This window comes from Anomaloglossus baeobatrachus, chromosome 5 (assembly GCF_048569485.1).
Source record: "Anomaloglossus baeobatrachus isolate aAnoBae1 chromosome 5, aAnoBae1.hap1, whole genome shotgun sequence".
Lineage (NCBI taxonomy): Eukaryota > Metazoa > Chordata > Amphibia > Anura > Aromobatidae > Anomaloglossus > Anomaloglossus baeobatrachus.
Window position 1 is genome coordinate 472,931,111 of NC_134357.1, and position 17,399 is coordinate 472,948,509.

The following is a 17,399-nucleotide window of genomic DNA, read 5'->3' on the forward strand; positions in this document are numbered from 1 at the left end:
TTTTATTTTTAAAAGGTGAATGAATGCAAATGTAGTAGGCTATGTGCGTGCAAAAATTAACCCAAAATATACAAGTATTTCGATGGTCATATCATCCTGGCAATGGAAATTCAAGGCCATGCCATGCAGGTCATGTTTTTGAGCTTATAGTGCTATTTTTAATTATTTTTGGCCACAATCCTTAAAAACAGAAATATAAAAGTCATGGTTAATGAAACCAAATCTAATCTTGTAATTATTGAAAACAATTTTAAAAAATGAAATATTTAGCAAAGTAGCTATTTCTGTTTGTTTAAAAACTATATGTCCACTAAATCAGCTAGACTAGAGATGTTTTCCTGTGTACTTTCCATGGTATTGTCACCTACAGAATAAGGTGGCTGAACATCACTGGATGTTGTAACTGGCTGGATAGTGTTTCCTCCTGTACTAGTAGCTGTTTTTTGAACAAACATATGTTGTTGTAGGTACAGAGTAAGGAACATGTGATGGTGCTAAATATGGTTGCAACGGGAGAGGCTGTGGATGTGTGTAAGTGAAGTTGATCAGGTAAGGCTGATTTTGATAGTATTGCTGCTGACTATGTTTGATATGGTATGGTGGGGGTTGACTTTGCATTTGGTTTAGCCTAGGTTTGTAAGGTTACTTTGAAATGACATTGTTTTTAGTAACGGTGCCTGATGTTGCCCTTGAAAAAAATAGGATTGTTGTTGGTCAGATATTTGGTTTGATAAAGCAGCTAAATGTAGAGGCAGAATGGAAGGCCTTAGTTGAGGATGACTACTTAATGATGAGGTAGGCCAATGTGTTTGTTGACCTTGAGGAATTATTTGGAGTACATTATATGTGGTTTATATAGTTTAGGTTTCTATTGTGTGGAGTCTAGTGGTAGTGTGTGACCCACGAGGATTATTTCGCCATTGCTCTATAACTTCAAAGACATATATGGGCTCAGGCTTACGTTAGCATGCTGATATAGCTGAACTGGAGAGGGTGCAGAGAAGAGCGACCAAGATTATTAGAGGAATGGGTGGGCTGCAATACCAAGACAGGTTATTAAACTTGGGGTTATTTAGTTTGGAAAAACGAAGGCTTAGGGGGGATCTAATCACAATGTATAAATATATGAGGGGACAGTACAGAGACCTTTCCAAAGATCTTTTTACACCTCGGCCTGCGACTGGAACACGGGGGCATCCGCTACGTCTTGAGGAAAGAAGGTTTAATCATAATCACAGACGAGGATTCTTTACTGTACGAGCAGTGAGACTATGGAACTCTCTGCCGCATGATGTTGTAATGAGTGATTCACTACTAACATTTAAGCAGAGCCTGGACGCCTTTCTTGAAAAATGTAATATTACCAGTTATGTATATTAGATTTTATGACAGGGTATTGATCCAGGGAACTAGTCTGATTGCCGGATGTGGAGTCAGGAAGGAAATTTTTTCCCCATTGGAACTTGTTTGCCACATTGGGGTTTTTTTGCCTTCCTCTGGATCAACATGTTAGGCTACGGGTTGAACTAGATGGACTTAGAGTCTCCTTTCAACCTTAAAAACTATGATACTATGATATAAACGTGATAATATACGCCCTCAACCTGTCCTGTCTATCTGGTGCTACCAATGCAAGAGAGGGTGAAAGGGACCGACAATATCTCTCACCTTCAGTCTCGGGGATAAGGGAATTCATCATGTTTAGTATTCTAGTATCGATGATCTCTGGCAAGGAACGCATTTCCTCTTGACGCCTATGTCTTTGTCCACGGTATGTTTGTGCAAGCGACCGAAGGTTTTGTGTTGTGTATCTAGCCTGTGGGCCTGCATATGTTTGTGGGCTGCCATCGCCAGCAGCAGGTGATGGGCCACTTTGGAGCCCTGTTGGCTGGGCTGTAAGTTGGGCGCTTGATTGGCTTGTTCCCAAGGCCGGATCTGACGAACCTTCATTTTCTTCTGCCTGGGTGTTGTTCTGGCTTGTGGGTAGCTGATATGATGTAGGCTCCATTTCCGATGCTGATGTGGCAGTTGCAGACAACACAGCGGACTGCGCCTCGTCACTGTCCTCAAGGTTATCTTCTGTACTGTTTGTAAATAGTGATATGGTTAGTTTAATTTAAATTACCGTATATGCCGGCGTATAAGACGACTGGGCGTATAAGACGACCCCCAACTTCTGCCCTAAAAATATAGAATTTGGGATATACTCACTGTATAAGACTACCCCGCTCCCAAATGAAAAAAAGTCTGCTTTGATTTTAATTCAAATGCATATGACATGCAGGTACTGTATATAGCAGCAAAACTGTCACTTATAAACATAAGGTTGTTTCAAACATGTACGGTAAAGCTAAAACTTTGCAAAACAAACAAGAGAGCAAGTGCCTGGTGATCATAACTGTAAGCTGCGATATTGTAACAGGTCTTGCTGGTATGACAGTTTCCCTTTAAAAGCCTTCAAAATCCTCCTGTTCGTCATCTGATATCATAAGTACCGTACATCAATGACATCTTGTGATACATATTCAGTATGCTTCAGTATGCTAAGAGCAGGGGGCCGCACTGTGTGAGGAGGTGTTTTTTTTACTGTCCAGTATAACCAATAGGATTAGTGCAGGGGCGGGGGAGTCACCGGGCCGAGAAAGGGGGCGGGGTCGGCAGCACTTACTGTAGCAATATGCACACTTACACCAGCATGTAAGCTCTTCATTAATGTCCCTGCATGGATGCGAGGGGAATCTGACGTTACTGCACTAATCCTATTGGTTATACTGGACAGTGAAAAAAAAAAACACCTCCTCACACAGTGCGGCCCCCTGCTATATATCCGCTATATATCCGCTGTATATGCTGTATGATCCGTATGTATATCCGGCGTATAAGACGACCCCCCACTGTAGCCATTATTTTAAGGGGGTAAAAAGTCGTCTTATGCGCCAGTATATACGGTATTTAAAAAAAATACTATGTATGCATACAACCAAAAACTTACTTCGGAACTTCCATAATTGGCCTAAGAAAATTCAGCCTATCATAGTGTATGCATTTTTTTTTGGGGGGGGGCAGCAGCAGATGTGGGGACTGGATTAAATTCACGGCGATATTGATCTCTAGCTGACCGCCAGCGCCGTTTAACAAAATCCACTCTAATGATTTACCATTATTAAAAAATATTTATTTTAAAAGGGGTATAGAAAAATTATGCTGGCTGTGCTGTCTGTTTTAGCCTTAACATGTACATATACACATATATACTTTATATAACATACATTTAGGCATGAAGAACAAACACAGCAGAGACATGTATCCATGAATAGGATGACCTACTATAAAACATGCAATTCAGACAATATTATTATAATATTAAGACATGTTGCAATTATCATGTCCACCAATACATGTTTTATAATTTCTGAAACATCAAACCACAAATTAAAGGTAAAACATTCCCTATATAAATACTTGTGGACAAAATCAGAAATAACTAAATATTACAGACAATGCCATTGCTGTGTGGACATGGGTGTTTACATCCCAAGTATGAAATAGATGTATACAGATGTGTACATTCAAATAATAAGGTAATCAAAATATCTCTGGGTAAAGTGCATATGGAGCATAACTTGCCATATTTATCTGATAATGAAACACAACATTTATAAATTATTTTCATGCAAGGTAAAACAGTCACAAACATTTAAATATCTTGCTGACCAATGTGTTGTTCAAGATTAGTCTGCATCAGTAAGATATGTGTGTGATACACACAAATTAGCAACACTTCAGCAATATCATGAAAGACATTTCTGAAATTCATAAAGCCACAAAAATGGATGGACTTACCATATTTTGCTGTCTTCCCCGGAGTGCATTGTGACCATCCATTCCTGGGGTAGACTTGTTCAGCCACAGACATCCTGCCTCTCTCCACTAGCAACCTGTCGTGGTATCCATCTACACGGGTGTCCCATAGCTCTGGATGCCTTTCTACTTCCACAATCAGCCTCTCTGTGTCTATCCTTGGAACCATTTTCTATAATGTGGGGTACAGAGAGCTCACTTTGTGAGCAGAGAGGAAAGCTACACAGGTGCAGTGCTGAGAGCAAGTGAGGCAGGATATGAGGTTTTGGCGCCAGGCATAATGACCTTAATTGACTTGCAGGATTGGAAACAAGTGTAGTTGATGTTTGGATTAAAAACGCACACGGACGGTACGGATAGCACACGTACATGCTACGTGTCACGTACATGCTACGTGTCACATACGTGCAGGCACGGACCCGTTGACTTTAGCGGGTCCGTGTCTGCGTGATGCCAGCAAAACGCAAACATGTCATCCATGTAAAAAAATGTACACACGTACAAACCACACGGACACGTTCCGTGTGGCTTTACATGTGTGTGCCTGTTACCATAGGGTAACATTGGTGCACGTGTGTTCGTGCCGCCGGTACGTGTCAAAAAGTCCCAAACACGTACCGGCGGCACGAATGTGTGTTGCAGGCCTTACTCAGTTTCTTCTCAGCGTGCTGATACCCCACATGTGGTCAGAAGCCTGTTTGAACAAACAGGAGGGTTTGTATGTAAAGGAGCGCCATTTGAATTTTTAATCAAATTTGGCTGAAATAGATTGCTGGCACCGTTGCATTTGCAGGGCTGATAAGGTACCTAAACTGCAGAACCTCCCCCACACCACAAGTGACCCCATTTTTTAAACTGAATTCCTCAAGAATTTTATTCAGGTGTATAGTGAGCATTGTGAACCCACAGGTACTTCACAGAATGATAACAATAGGTTGTCAAATTGAAAATTTTCTTCTTTTTTTTTTAAAAATGTTGCTTTAGCAACAAATATCTCACTTTTACAAGAGGTATCAACAAAAAGTGGACCCCATAGTTTGTTAATCACTTTCTTATGAGCGTGGTGATACCCCACATATAGTCAAAAAGTTCTGTTTGGACAAATGGGAGGGATTGGAATGGAAGGAGCAAAATTTTAATTTTGGAAATCAAATTTGCCTGAAATAGATTTAGGGAGCCATGTCGCATTTTCTGGCCCTCCTAAAGTACCAACACATCAGAAACTACCACAAATGACCCCCTTTTTAGAAGCTAGACCTAAGAAGAAATTTACAGTGGTGTTCATAAGTCCTGCATAGGCATAAAGAAAACTATATATTTCATACTTCTGCATCTCTACAGTGAAACTGGTGGAACATATGTTTTTGTAATCCCTCATTGTATGCCATACTCATTTTTTAATGTCCCAATTGTATAAATTGTTAGGGTATGTGCATTTTTGATAATTTTTTTTTACAGGATAACCATACCTACACCAGTACAGTGTGTAGAATTGGGAAGTTTTCTAAGTTCATTAACTTCCAATGCAAGTTCACACAGACTTCAATTTTACTTTTTAAGATTTATTATTTTTTATTTAATTCAGAGTCCTGAAAAGGGCCTTTTGAGTGCATCTTTAGCTTCTAATTCTTTATTGGCTAGCCTTTGCTCTTGAGCACCAACTTGCATCTCTGTGGCATTGAGTGAAAAAGCTTCTGCAGATGTTAACGAGTGATGATGTGGTTCCAGGCCTGTATCAGAGCCTCAATCAACTCTCTCTTGGTCCTTGGCTGTTTTTTTTTAGATATCTCTATTGATACCTTGTGCCACAAATTTTCAATTGGATTGAGGCCCGGGGACTGGGCTGGCCAGTCAATGGTAGCCACCTTGTTCTTTTTTTTCCATTCCGTTACTGTCTTAGGTCTGTGACAAGGAACATTATAATCCTGGAAGATATAATCACCTGAAAACAGGTGTTGAGCAGGAGGCAGCATTTTCTTATTAAGGATGTCTATGTATTTTTTTGCATTAACCATACCCTCCACAATATGAAGCCTTCCAACACCATTGGCTGCCATACAGCCCCAGACCATTACTTTCATCGGATGTTTCACAGAGAAGCTCAAACACTCTGGCTTGTACTCTTCATGTGGAAACATTCTCACATAAGACTTGCCATCATTTCCTAAAATGCAAAAAGTGCTTTCATCACTAAATAGCACTTTTTCCCACTCCTCCTTCCTCCATTTTGAATATTTCAATGCCCACAGTTTTCGCCTTTGTCTTTGTATGGCTGTCATCAATGGCTTCTTTCGGGCCTTGCACCCTCTCAATCCTGCTTCCAAACATCTCTTCCTAACAGTTGATGTTGCTACCTCAATATTGAACTTTTCTTGCCATTCTCGCAGAAGCTGAGGAGAGGTGAGCTTTCGATTGGCAAGGGATGTTCTTATCAGCACTCTATCCTCCCTTTTAGTTGACTTTCTAGGACGACCAGATCTGGGCCTGTCCTGGGTAATTCCAAGCTGCTTATGTTTCTGCAAAATTCTTACAACTGTACTCTGATTACAGCCGACCTTCCTTGCGATCTGGGGGCCAGTGTAACCCTCTTCATGTAGCACCACAACTCGCACACGATCCTCCGCTGACAAAAATCTGAAGGCTCCCATCATAAAGCTCTACAGTATGATTCACTAGATAGACCTACAGATAAAACAAACTAAGCAGCAGATACAGTTAGGTCCAGAAATATTTGGACAGTGACACAATTTTCGCGAGTTGGGCTCTGCATGCCACCACATTGGATTTGAAATGAAACCTCTACAACAGAATTCAAGTGCAGATTGTAACGTTTAATTTGAAGGTTTGAACAAAAATATCTGATAGAAATTGTAGGAATTGTACACATTTCTTTACAAACACTCCACATTTTAGGAGGTCAAAAGTAATTGGACAAATAAACCAAACCCAAACAAAATATTTTTATTTTCAATATTTTGTTGCGAATCCTTTGGAGGCAATCACTGCCTTAAGTCTGGAACCCATGGACATCACCAAACGCTGGGTTTCCTCCTTCTTAATGCTTTGCCAGGCCTTTACAGCCGCAGCCTTCAGGTCTTGCTTGTTTGTGGGTCTTTCCGTCTTAAGTCTGGATTTGAGCAAGTGAAATGCATGCTCAATTGGGTTAAGATCTGGTGATTGACTTGGACATTGCAGAATGTTCCACTTTTTTGCACTCATGAACTCCTGGGTAGCTTTGGCTGTATGCTTGGGCTCATTGTCCATCTGTACTATGAAGCGCCGTCCGATCAACTTTGCGGCATTTGGCTGAATCTGGGCTGAAAGTATATCCCGGTACACTTCAGAATTCATCCGGCTACTCTTGTCTGCTGTTATGTCATCAATAAACACAAGTGACCCCCCAGTGCCATTGAAAGCCATGCATGCCCATGCCATCACGTTGCCTCCGCCATGTTTTACAGAGGATGTGGTGTGCCTTGGATCATGTGCCGTTCCCTTTCTTCTCCAAACTTTTTTCTTCCCATCATTCTGGTACAGGTTGATCTTTGTCTCATCTGTCCATAGAATACTTTTCCAGAACTGAGCTGGCTTCATGAGGTGTTTTTCAGCAAATTTAACTCTGGCCTGTCTATTTTTGGAATTGATGAATGGTTTGCATCTAGATGTGAACCCTTTGTATTTACTTTCATGGAGTCTTCTCTTTACAGTTGACTTAGAGACAGATACACCTACTTCACTGAGAGTGTTCTGGACTTCAGTTGATGTTGTGAACGGGTTCTTATTCACCAAAGAAAGTATGCGGCGATCATCCACCACTGTTGTCATCCGTGGACGCCCAGGCCTTTTTGAGTTCCCAAGCTCACCAGTCAATTCCTTTTTTCTCAGAATGTACCCGACTGTTGATTTTGCTACTCCAAGCATGTCTGCTATCTCTCTGATGGATTTTTTCTTTTTTTTCAGCCTCAGGATGTTCTGCTTCACCTCAATTGAGAGTTCCTTAGACCGCATGTTGTCTGGTCACAGCAACAGCTTCCAAATGCAAAACCACACACCTGTAATCAACCCCAGACCTTTTAACTACTTCATTGATTACAGGTTAACGAGGGAGACGCCTTCAGAGTTAATTGCAGCCCTTAGAGTCCCTTGTCCAATTACTTTTGGTCCCTTGAAAAAGAGGAGGCTATGCATTACAGAGCTATGATTCCTAAACCCTTTCTCCGATTTGGATGTGAAAACTCTCATATTGCAGCTGGGAGTGTGCACTTTCAGCCCATATTATATATATAATTGTATTTCTGAACATGTTTTTGTAAACAGCTAAAATAACAAAACTTGTGTCACTGTCCAAATATTTCTGGACCTAACTGTATGTGATGCAATGTAATGGAATGTGATTGGCTTCTATATCCAGGTTATGATTGGTCACAACAACCTCATCTGTGATTGGCTAATTTTAGATCTGAAGCTGTACAATATTTAGTTGTGCTTTCAATTCCCATATTGTTGCAATAATTTCAGGCAAAACTGCTTCAAAAGCTAAAAATATTACAGGGAGAGAATGCAAAATTGTTTTCTGAACAAAACCATATATAATATGTCATATTAGCATCGAAGATATTCGACAGAAAATGTTTAAAACTTGAAAAATCAATTTATCCTATGCCTATGCAGGACTTATGAACACCACTTGTATGTAGTAGTGTTTTGAGCATTTTGAACCCTTAGGTGCTTTACAGAACTTTAAAAAATGTGAATGTGGAATTGATAGTTACATTTTTCCACAAAAATGTAATTTTAGCTCAAAACGTGTCATTTTTACAATGGATTATAGGAGAAAAAGGACTCAATTATTTGTTATGCCATTTTTCCCGAACACAGTGATCCCTCATCTATGGTCAAAAACTAATGTTTGGCTCAAAAAGCGATCAGCTCTATTTCATTTTTGGAATGCAAATTTGAAAAATGTGTTGCACTTGCAGAGCCACTGAGGTGGCAAAAATGCAGAAGCACCCACACTTTACCCTATTTGGCAAAATAAACCCTATATTGAATTTATATATTGGTATTTTTAACCCGCAAAACAAATAGAATTTTATTTTATTTGGCTGTGACAATGAAAATAATGGGTTTTCTGCTTAACTCTGACTTTAGTTTCAAAATTTTATCCTCACAAAGAATAACAGGAGAAAATGGACTGGACAATTTGTGATTTTTCCGACCGTGGCTGTACCCAATATTTGGTTGTACACTACTATTTGAGTACATAGCGTGCATCAGATTGGAAGGAGTGTGACATGGTTTTTAAATGCAGATTCCCTTTAAATAGATTGTGCCAAGCCCTTGACGTGCCAGACCAGCAGAAACCCCATGTGACCCCATATTTAAAACATCACTGTGTAAGGAACTCATCTAGGGATATAGTGAGTATTTTGAACTTACAGGTGCCTCACAGAATTTTATAACACTGGGACGTGGAAACATAACATTTCAGTGGTTAAAATGTAATTTTGTTAATAGCTGCAAGTTTGTTAGTTACGAAGAGTTAAAATTTGAAAATAGACCCCACAATTCATTGCATAATTTATCCCAAACACATCATCAGAAACTACTGTTTGGCCACAGGGATGAGTAGGAAGGAGCACTATTTAGCTTTTAGAGCACAGAATTTGCTAGGATGGCATGCGGGCGACATTTGCAATTTTTAGCATCCATGCCATTCTTTCTTTCTAGAGATTTACAAATATGCCTGTTTAGTGCTCATACGTTTTACACCCATATATTGTAGCAGCCCAATACATTGTGCCCACCTGGAGACACGAACCCACCCCATAAATTAAGTGCACTCTTCCCACTGTAATTTTGCCACACACATGGTCATATGCGGCGGTTTAGGCACGGGGTTCAGAAGAAATGGGCCATTAAGATTTGGGAGAGCAGACTCAATGGATTTTATTTAAAGGGAAGTAGCCATATCGCTTTTCGCAGTCTTTGCTCTACCAGTAATATAGGAGGCCCCATATTTCCAGTAACAGACCAGAGTAGGGGCTGGTTTTGTGCGGGATAAGTTAGGGGTTTTATTGGTAACATTTTTGGATTCAGAAAAGTTTTTGATCGCTTTTAGTATAACTGGTGCAATAACATTCTTGTGTTCTGCGCTGAGCACTTGTGTCAGAGTTTCCATGTAAATCCCGCAAAAATGTGAATAAAAGAAATCCCAGCCGGAACCACTAACTAATGATTTTAATAACGGTACGCATTCAATCCTTTTTATGAACAGGTGTCAGTGGAGAGGGATAATAATCCTCAGTCAAACGAAAACAAAATACACTGCATTCAAAATTTTTTAGAATGCAAACAAACTTCTTTATTAAAATCATCAAACAAAATATGTCTAAATATTGACAACTATCGGCAAAAAGCAAAAAAACAATAAGGTTTCGACCAGTCCCTGGTCTTAGTCATATATTCGCAAAATATAATTCATCAAGCACTAATATCACCGGGCAAGAAATATGCCAAAAAAGGAGGGGTATGGCATTAAATATTTCTCCCAAAAAATATTTTGTGGAACCTACTTCAACAGATCATGATAACACAAAAAAATTGGAGTAACATATCCACTAAAAAATAAATATTTTATTAAAAAATTATAGGAATATAGTAATTATAAACAGCAATAATATGGATCAGGTTTCTTCACAGAGGAAATGTCAGACATAAATCCCACTATTGGGGGAGGGGAATCCTAGGAGGAAAAAACTCATCTAAAACATGGGACATATGTTAACAACGTAAATAAAACACTGAGTGAAGTATGACATCAATTGAATTATTCAATACACATAAATACTGCAGTAAAGAGACATAAAAAATCCCACTCAGTAAGTGTACAAACAGAAATCATAACGTAAGCTTACCCATGGTAGATGAGAGAAGGCTCCCTAGCAACCCAACGCGCGTTTCGTCTGGTGATTTTCTCAAGGGAATGTGCATCCTTGTTTGCTTTGTAACGGAGTATATATAGGCATCGGAAGGACGGTCAATTACAAAGATGGCGCATACAGGTTGTTATCCGTGCTGTTCTGTATCATCACCGCCCGCCGCCATCATTGTAATATTGCGCATATCAGATGAACTGTGCACCCGATGACGTCTTAAACATGCTCAGATTACTTTCGTTGATGACCGGCGGAGAGTCACAGCCTCGGAGCCACCACGCATGCACACCATGTCTGCCCTCTTTCCAGAGTCTATGGGCAACGCCATATATAAAAAGATATCATGTAAAAGGAAAATTCAATATAACAGGAGAACGATCCACTCAATTATAAAGTTCATATAGGCATATCTAACAACATTTGTAATATAATATAATGAATAACCTAAGAAAATGTGTATACAAGGGTGAGATAAGGGAAACTCATGTTGTGTAACAATATTTAAGTAATACATATAGAAGTGAATATCATTATATTAGCTAAATTTAATAATATAAATAATATACATGGTGATAAGAGAAATATACATTATTAAATACACAATATTAAATATCCATCCATTTATATACATACCCATATAATTATCAATAACCCAACCCCCAGTGATACATTATACTTATATCCACCCAATAAGATACATATCTCCAATCAGTGGCGTAGCAACTGCTTTTCTCGCCCAGAGCGGTCGTCAAATTTGCCGCCCCCCTCTGTTGGCCGTTGATAGTTCAGAAACCTTCAAACATCCGGAAAGCTTATTACACACATAGGCCTAATAATTTTTCTACACATTAGGTTGATGCTTCAAGTTTTTTAAAACCACAATTATGAAAATTGAAATGATATTTTTTAATAAGTGCAATGGTAAAAATGAACAGTGAGAAGTAACTTTCGCAAGGCATTAAGTTGGTTGAAAATTTACAAATAAACTTCGCACTTTCCTTTCGGCAAAGTTATTGATAATACTATCAAAATTAAGTCCATCAGCAACTTCCCTCTCTATGGAGAGGACTGCCAAGTCTGTAAGCCTTTTCTGCCTCATTGCTGATCGAAGGTAGTTCTTTATGAGATTGAGTTTAGAGAAAGAGCGCTCACAGCTGGCAACGCTAATAGCACAAGTAAGGAAGATGCGCAGTAAGATCACAATGTTAGGGACGGAATCCCCAAGGTGGTATCTGTATGAAGCTCAAAAGTTGAAAGGGTCAATCGATTTTGTCGTTTACTGAAGCTTCAACAAAATACTGCAATCTCTTCCTTTCGGCAGAGAATTCCTCTTTTTCTACATCTTCATCAACTTCGCCAAGCTGAGAATCATAATTATCATCAAGCAGGTTTGACAGTGCAAGGAAAGCATATTTGTTTGCAAGATCATGAACTTGCTGAAACCTGCAAGTGATTTCTTCAGTAAACCTGTCTGTGACAGACAACATTTCAGGTCTCAACTCGGAATGAAATCCCAGCGCTTCATCAGTCGATCCTTCACTATCCATGTGTTTCTTTTTGCGGATTTGACGCTCCATGCTTAACCCCATTTCAGAACAGTTTTTCGGATTCGTCCATTGCACTGTCCACCATCTTTTCCCTATTCTGAAGAAGGCAATCTTTCAATGCTGTGAGTTTGACAGAACTTTGTTGCAGATCCAGCCTTTTTGTTTGAAGATACTTCTGGGCAACATTGATTTCTAGAACAGGTTTCCAAAGGCTCAGAAACAACAGAAACGGAAATGACAGTACCGCATCGAGGATTAAAGATGCATCTGATCTTGTGGTTGCATTTTCTCCTTCTTCCGTTAGTTGTTGCAAGGCAGTCACGACTTCAGATCATTTCTTCACCACAACATTTACAGCGTCAACTACTTCATCTGGTTTCCAGAACCTGCTTGATTCTTATACCGCCGTTCACTTGAATCAAGACGTCCCAGCGATGTGTGCATTCAGAAAAAAACGGGAATAAGCGGTCCAGTGTGCCAAAAAATAAAACCGAGAGAACCGACACAGAAGCTGCATGTATACAAGCCAGATTCAGGGAATGGTTTGTACATCGCACAAATAAAGCTTTTGGATTAATTTTGGAGATTCGCTTCTGCACACCCGATCAGTGCCCTGCCATTACAGCAGCATTGTCAAATGTTTGGCCACAGCAATCACCAATCTGAATTCTGTGGTTCTCCAGTTCTCTCAAAATAAGTCTAGAAATTTCTTCTGTGCTTTTACCTTTAGTCCCGACGAAGTAAAGAAACGACTCCTCCACCTTCACTTCATTTCCGTCCATTTTTACATACCGCAACACCTCGCTCATCTGGTCCTTGTGTGGTACATCAGGTGTGCTATCAAAAATTATGCAAAAATATTTGCTTTCCTTGACCTGTTTGATGATTTTCTTTCTCACCTGCTCTGCCAAAATGCTTCTGGTGACAGATAACAAACGGTGCCTTTCTTTCCCAGTATAACTTTCACGAAATGTTCACGGAGCACAGGGTCATACTGGGCCAACAAATTATCACTTTTAAAAAATTTCCTCTATTTTCCTGTCCATCATCATCATGGATGTCTTCCCGGTGACCCCGGAGTGCCAAATTCTGCTTCGCGAGAAACCTGACGATATCCAGAAATCTATCAAGGCCTTCTTTGCTTCCTTCTGAATAAGTTTTTGCTCTACTTTGTCAATTACCTTTCCTTCAGCAAGCCTGATCTCTAGCTCTTTCCACTTGAAGTACGCCTGAGCATGCGATGTGCTAGCTTCGTGTTCATATACTTTTGGATTTAATTTCTACCAGTTCCTGAATCCCTCAAGAGCAGAAAAACTAGACAGTCCAGTTGAAAATAGTCTGCAGCCAAAGCAAAACAGGGCCTCCTTGGAAGGGAGAATACACCATCCATGTTCTCAAACTCTTCTCTCCGTTCCGCAAATTCCGGAAAAAAATAACACATTTTTTTGTAAGCTTCCTAGCGTTTCTTTTTGTTTTCGTTCCTGGGCGAGCTACTTTAAAATTATGATCAAGGTGCTGCACAGCAGCAGTTTCCTGCCGGACAAGCATAGCGCAAATTTTGTGGTAAATCTTAACAGGCCACAGACCAACATCATTAAAATCAGTTGCTGTGTCTATTTTCGCACCATCGTCCGCATCATCATCACTGACAGTTTCCGTTGCATCAGTGGCTTCACAGCTTTCAATGTCGCCTTCCACAGTGACGGTATCAACGTTATCAATAGGCCTATCAGCTTTATCTTCAATCTCAGAATGATCATCGCATGTCGTTTCCGCCACTTCGGCCGTAGAAGCCCTTTTGATACATTTCAACAGCGCGCCTTCATTCTTTTTTAACTCCTGTTGTGCTTTTTACGGAGCGCCACGCCACTCTCCTTCACTCTCTTCATTATGGTAACTTAATTGTTAATTCTTATCGATATTCAAATATTTTCGAACATTTAAGCACACATATATATAACTTGGGTATCTTCATCTTACAGTTTCAATTCATATGTACCTGCAAGAAAATAATCCTGGTCTAATAATGCCTCAGAGGATATAAAGTGGCTTATTTCCTAGAAAAAAACAGCCGTGCTATACTCAATTACTAACAGATATATACTACCAGAGCTATTGTTGCCAAAGGCTAATAGCAACTACTCTGGTTGTACCAGAGCTCTACCTGCAAGGATAATATAATCCCGAGTGCTGACGTACATCTATACGCAGGGAGGAGTGATTAACCCCCTTCAGCCCCCAGGTGTTTTCAATTTTTCCGTTTTTTTGTTTTTTTTTGCTCTCCTTCCAAGAGCCGTAACTTTTTTATTTTTCCATCATACTTGCCATATGAGGGCTTGTTTTTTTGCGGGACGAGTTTTACTTTTAAATGAAACCATAAGTTTTACCATATAGTGTACTGGAAAACAGCAAAAAAATTCCAAGTGTGGAAAAACTGCAAGAAAAGTGTGATCGCACAATAGTTTTTGGATTATTTTATTCACCATATTCGCTATATGGTAAAACTGATGTGTTGCTGTGATGCCTGAGGTAGGTGTGAGTTTGTAGACACTAAACATGTATAGGTTTACTTGTATCTAAGGGGTTAACAAAATTCACACGTTTGTCCAAAAAAAGTGGCGCACGTTTTGCACCATTTTCCGAAACCCGTAGCGTTCTCATTTTTTGTGATCTATGGCTCAGTGACGGCTTTTTTTTTGCGTCTCGAGCTAACGTTTATAATGGAGCCATTTTTGCGCAGATGCTACTTTTTAATCGCCTGTTATTGCATTTTGCGCAAAACTTGCAGCGTCCAAAAAACTTGATTTTGCCGTTTAGAATTTTTTTGCCACTACACCGTTTACCGATCAGATTAATTGATTTTATATTTTGATAGATCGGACATATCTGAACGCGACGATACCCAACATGTGAATATATTTTTTTTTAATCGTTTAGTTTTCAATGGGGTGAAAGAGGAGTGATTTGAACTTTTATTGTTTAAAACTTTTTTTTAATTTTTTTTTATTTTACTAGTCCCCCTAGGGACTCAGTGCCAGCATTGAGAAAAAGTGAGTCACTTTAAGTGATTCATGTTACCTGCAGGTATCATTACATAACCCTGTGCTACCATGGCAACCACCGGAAGTCACGTGATCATGCACGTGATTTCCGGTGGGGGGCAGTAAGTAAAAGTAATGGCCGCATGCATATACATCTCGCTGCCAGATGTAAGGGTTTAAAAGTTACGAGTGGAATGCGATTCCAATCGTAACTTGCAGGCACACCTGTCAGCTGTTGAAATCAGCTGATATGTGTGAAGATCGCCGCAGCGATCATAGTGACACGTTCCATGACATACCCAGTACATCATGGGTTGTTAAGATGTCCAAGTCCTGCATGTTTGCACTTCCTGTTCTCTACCTGGGAGTTTTAAAGGTGCCGCGTCCAGATATCTAAAGAATGAAAGTGTCGGAGGTGCCTAATGAAAAAGGCTCAGGGCGGCACTAGAATGGCATGTATCAGTGAAACGCAAAATGCCGCCCCTCTGACAGTTGCTGCCCGGGGCGGACCTCCGCCTCCCCTTTGTTACGCAACTGTCTCCAATAGAAAATAAACATGATAAAAAAAATGTATTAATTTTTTTATTAAAATGTATGCATAGAAAAAAATATCACATTCTTTATCCCAAAAGAGGTTAATAATACAATGGTATCTTCTGATGACTTGCTCATATAATACTGTAAACAATAGACGAATGAATTTTCAGACTACTGTAAATACTAAAAATAAAAAAAAGAAGACAAGAATTAAAAAACTAAACATAGTAATAAAAAATCAAAACTATTGCAAGAAATCCAAGGCATTATAGTGTAAAGGTGTTCAATTAACTCTAAAGGTAATAAGAGACTTTGAAGAGCCCAATATCAGAGTTCTAAAGGAGAGGCTTGGTTCCTTTGACTGGGTAGGTGGGAACTTTCTGCAAAACAATTTTATTTGGGCTAGATTAACATTTCAATCTATCGATTGTCCTAGTGATGACTTCACTGGACACAAAATATAATATAATGAATGTTTTTTATAGCGCCACTGCCACCTGATGTTCAATTTTTAGAATGGCAGCTGCATTCAGCCGGACAAGTGGCTAGCGTGGCTTGACTTTTGAAAACTTTTTACTTCTCTGTTGCATCCGGCTCGGCCTAAGACGTCAGCGTGCATGATATGTGGTCCGTGCCTCACTTCGTTGGTGTGTCCAAAAACTGTACAGACCGAACAAAGGCGAAAATAAAAAATGCGCCAACGCTAGTCTGATCGGGGGTCTTTATGGTTCCCCGGAGCGCATTCGCACAAAAATGTTTTTTTTTTTTTTACCAAAGTTATACTGTTGAGAGTGAATGAGTGAGAGAGACTTCTAATGTACATTATCCAGCTCATGTTTGGTTTTAGCCGGGTAACAGGCCACTTTTCACTACCGTTGTCCAGCTAAAACAAAAGATGAGAGGCGACGAATGGGACACTGACTTACCGTTAGCAGGGCGGAGACAGCCATAAAAGTGTCGCTACTGCAGGAGTGTGGGGGAGTGTTTCCCAGATTTTCCCGCAGTATTCTGGAGGCTAAATTGTAATGTCTGTGTCAGGGATACCCCCTTTGGCAAGTATCAAAGCTTGTAAATGTTTTTTTGCAGCCAGCCAAGAGTTTTTCAATTCTTGTTTGAGGGATTTTCATGCTTTCTTCCTTGGAAAAGTCTTCTTGTTCTGTAAGATTCCTGGGTCCTCTTGCATGCACTGCTCTTTGCGGGCTAGCCACGAATTTTCAATGATGTTCAGATCAGGGGACTGTGAGGGCCATTGTAAAACCTTCAGCTTGTACCTTTTGACATAGGCTAATGTTCATTTTGAATTGTGTTTAGGATCCTTATCCATTTGTAGAAGTCATCCTCTTTTTAACTTCAACTTTTTTACAGATGGTGTTATGTTTGCTTGAAGAATTTGTTAAACTTTAATTGAATCCATTCTTCCCTCTACCCGTGAAAGGTTCCCAGTGCCATTGGATAGAACACAACCCAAAGCATGA